The 4,455-nt window shown below is 34.3% G+C and overlaps 1 non-coding gene across 1 annotated transcript; it reads left to right on the forward strand.

The window, feature by feature from the left end:
• The first annotated feature begins 3,771 nt into the window (after positions 1–3,771).
• On the forward strand, positions 3,772–3,874 carry LOC129034344 (U6 spliceosomal RNA). Its single transcript, XR_008501844.1, has one exon. It is a non-coding gene; the product is annotated as a U6 spliceosomal RNA (small nuclear RNA).
• Positions 3,875–4,455: the final 581 nt, after the last annotated feature.

The raw sequence follows: 4,455 nt of genomic DNA on the forward strand, positions 1-4,455 counted from the left end.
CACTCACAACTGCTCAACTACATGGAAACTGAACAACCTGCTCCTGAATGACTACTAGGTACATAATGAAATGAAGGCAGAAATAAAGATGTTCTTTGAAACCAAGGAGAACAAAGACACAACATACCAGAATCTCTGGCACACATTTAAAGGAGTGTGTAGAGGGAAATTTATAGCAGTAAATGCCCACAAGAGAAAGCAGGAAAGATCTAATATTGACACCCTAATATCACAAGTAAAAGATCTAGAGAAGCAAGAGCAAACACATTCAAAAGCTAGCAGAGGGCAAGAAATAACTAAGATCAGAGCAGAACTGAAGGAGATAGAGACACAAAAATCCCTTCAAGAAAGGAGGATTCTTAAAAGCTGTGGTAGCAATTCAAATACCCACAGGAAATGTAAATGTAAATTAAGAAAATTGGCCAATTATAAAACAATAAGAGTCATAAAGAATATGGTGAGCTGCAGAACACGGGCTTGTTCTAATGGAAATTACATATATGTGTGTACATTACACATACATATGCCAAAAAAATAAGCCTCAGGCTCCAGCTGGTCCAAAGGCCTCCTATTCGCAACCTCCTATAAAAGGTGCAAAAGGAAAAAACTGTTTTATACATTTTATGTTTGTATAAGCTATTCACAAGTACCATCTTCTGTCTCCCACATCCCTATGTTTATACAAGTAAACAGACAGTATTACTTCTGTTTCACAGGGTAGGAGAACAGATGAGGAATAATCTATGTCACCTAGCTTGCTAGAAAACTTAAGCATAATAGCCAGCATAATGACTTATTGCTAAGATCCTGTGATAGTGAGACATATTTAGGAAAAAAAGTCAAATTCAGCTTAGTGCATAAACAAACAGTAAAACTTACTTTCAAATACATGCATAAGAGAATAAATCCCTGTGTTCTGAATTCTATCCCATATGTGTTGTGCTTAATTTTTTACTGGTAGGTAATTCTGGTCATAAAAATTCTGCAAGGTAACTGTTGGCATCAATATTGGATACTGGAACTAGGATTACACAGAAAGCGGGTACAATTACGGAAATCTCAGAGCAACCATTGGCACCATATATTAAAACCATCATTATAACACTGTCTCCCATTTCTCCTCCCCTCTTGGCATAAGCTGAAACTTCTAAAACCAATACCAACATAGAAATAATCTTTTGATTAGAATGTTGCTGTGTCCAGCTTTATTAATTCAACATCTCAGAGAATCTTGTGGCCTTTGTATCTCTGTTGACTTTATATTAAGGATATCTTATTTGTGCAGGTTAATTCACTCTGAATTTTTTAAAACTAAAATTATGTGATCCATAACTCACAAGAGAAGCAAACCTATGGCAAAACTCAATTTTGTTTGAAATGTTTTATTATTTTTTACTTAGTCGACTAAAAATAAAATTGAAAAATACATATTTATACGTCAGTGTCAATTAAATAACAAAATCTCCAATTCGCTAAACAATGATACATTGTTGAAAATTTTGATTTAAGAATACTCACCACAAAAAAGTGATATGTCAAGTAATGCATATATTTAGTCATTCCACAATGCATAAAGATTTTAATACAAAATGCATGTGATAAGTGTATATAATTTTTCTTTGTCAATTAAAATAGATAAAGCTTATGTTATTTTTACTTTCTTACAGACACTTTTTTTTTTTTTGAGATGTAGTCTCACTCTGTCACCGAGGCTGGCATCCAGTGGCGTGATCTCAGCTCACTGCAACCTCCACCTCCCAGGTTCAAGAGATTCTCCTGCCTCAGCCTCCCGAGTGGCTGGGATTACAGGTTCCCACCACCACACCCAGCTAATTTGTTTTGTACTTTTGGCAGACACAGGGTTTCACCATGTTGGCCAGGCTGGTATTGAACTCCTGCCCTCAGGTGATCTGCCCGCCTCGGCGGCCTCCGAAAGTGCTGGGATTACAGGCATGAGCCACCGCGCCTGGCTGATGAATTGATCTTGATGTCAATAAATCACTTCTAATTATATCTTCCTATCACATAACTTTACAAATTTTCCACCTACCAAGTAGTTAAAATTAATAGTATATAAAAGCATTGTAATTTTCATTTAAAATGTGATGATAAACATCTTATTGGTATTCCAAGCTTTAGAAATACAAGCAGAAAACAAAATCGTTAATATTTATAAAGAAAACCCTGGGAAGTGTTAAACTTAGATATTAAGCATGTTTACCTCATTGCATAATAAAGGTATTTTTTGTTTTATTTATACAGTTTCTAGCTTTTAACAAAGAACATATATTACTGTCATAATAAAAATCAAACTTACATTTAAAACGTGTTAGAATTTCTTACTTTTTTTCTGTCTATAGAAACATAATAGTTTATTTCATAAGTGAAGAAAAAGCAGGATAATGGACTAGGAAAACTTGCGCACGGAGAGTAAAACTGAGATGATAAAAGTCCTCTATAACAAGATAGTATTTGATCAAAGGCTGAAGGAACCAACACAGCCACATGTGACAGTGTTGAAAGAGGCTTCCAGGCAAGATGTGAGGGAGGCAGCAAACTTTCAAATAACATGTATTAACACTTACTATGCATATTTTTCTTTGTTACTGTTGGGAAGTATGAAACAATTAAAGGTCATGATCTCTTCTCTCAATGAATTTTAACTTGCACCAAGGAGAAAGTGTGCGACAAGTAGAAGAGAACTATGAAACAGTTCAAGGTAATTTCTCTTAAATGTGAAAAAAAATCTATAAGTTGTTTTAATCTTCTTTTCCATTTAATCTAAAGTATTTAAGACAGATTTTGCTTTATTGCTAAAGCTTGCAATATCTATTCTCCTATGATTAAAAGCCATTCATCTTTGAATGTAAGTCTTTTCAAATGAGTCAGGATTAGGAGTCTATACTTTGTCTATAATTTTTATTTTTAAAATTAATTTGTATTTTTCCATGGTAATAGAGAAACCGATTCTATACCTGTAAATTATTTCTGATAAAACCTGAGCAGACTAAAACATCAAAGTGGCAAAGATACAGGAGATTTAACATTTATGAAATGCTCTTTGTGAAATGCTATTATTGTCATACCTAAAAATGTTTAAGTGTATTATTTCCACAAATTCATTTATGTCTTGCCTTATAATGCCGTGGCACACCAATTAACTTGTAGCATCTTTATTTGTGTGCCAACATTATCAATCATGTGCGAAATTCACTTCTGCTACAGCTGAAGAGCTGTCTTAAACTGACACATCTGTTAAATGGAAGGTTTAGTTGATCAAAATGTGGATATCATGTAGAGTTAAATAGTATAATAGCACGTGAGCATTATATCAGGCCAGCCTTGAAAAAGGCTGACCAAAAAGAACTTTGACTTAGGCGAAAGAAGGCAGGGATTAAAGGATTGGGAAATAGTTGTACTCAAATAGAAGATGAAAATAAAAGGTTAAAAAGCACCTTGTGCAAAAATAGTGGGTACAGTTCAGTCCCCTTCAAATGTGTCGCTGATACTCTCAGATGAGCCTCAGCACAAAATAATTGAGAACTAATGAACAACCACGAGTTAAGCTCGCCAAATGAAATTTATACAGTGAAATTCTATGAAGCTGCATCAATACACAAATACATTAATTAATACATTAAATATTCAACAAATATTTATTGTCTACAAGGTTAAGACAGGCAATTGTAAATGAATTAACATTTTCCCAGTCCTCACAAGGCTCTTAATTTAGTAAGGATATTAGCAAGTCAAAACATTTTTACAGAACAATCACTTTGGCAGTATGTATACTAAAATCGGAACATTACAGAGAAGACTTGCATGGCCTCTGAGCAAGGATGACATGGAAATTCAGGAAGTATTCTCACTTTCCGAAACTTGGCTTTCAAGAAAAACGTTACTGTAGAAGATAATATTAAAATGGCTGTGAATATATATGTACAAACACACATATATAGATAGATAATACGAGATGCAATCTTATGCTATGCACAAGAAAACTTTTCATATAAATATCAAATTAAAGGTAAAATGTTGAAAATACATTTACCATCCAAACACTAATCTAAAAGAAAAAGAAAGGGATCTTTAAAATTGGAAGAAAGAGTTGGAAGCATCAGTCAAACTGATTCAATGTAAGAAGAAGTACCTGTTACTGTTGGCTTTGATGATGGAGGTAGAGAGCCATGAACCAGGAAATATGGGCAGCCTCTAGGAGAGGCGAAAATCGAGGAACTTTGTTACTACAGGTGGTTTGAAATAATGTATTTATTAGCTTACAGTTCTGTAGGTTACAGGTCTAATACAGATTTCACTTGGCTAAAATCAAGGTGTGGGCAGGGCTTCATTCCTTTCTGGAGGCATTAATGCCCTGCGAAGACCTTCATTTTAGCCAAGTGAAATCTGTATTGGACTTGTAACCTACAGACCTGTAAGCTAATAAATCAGCTGTTT

This window comes from Pongo pygmaeus, chromosome 2 (assembly GCF_028885625.2).
Source record: "Pongo pygmaeus isolate AG05252 chromosome 2, NHGRI_mPonPyg2-v2.0_pri, whole genome shotgun sequence".
In the NCBI taxonomy this organism is placed as follows: Eukaryota; Metazoa; Chordata; class Mammalia; order Primates; family Hominidae; genus Pongo; species Pongo pygmaeus.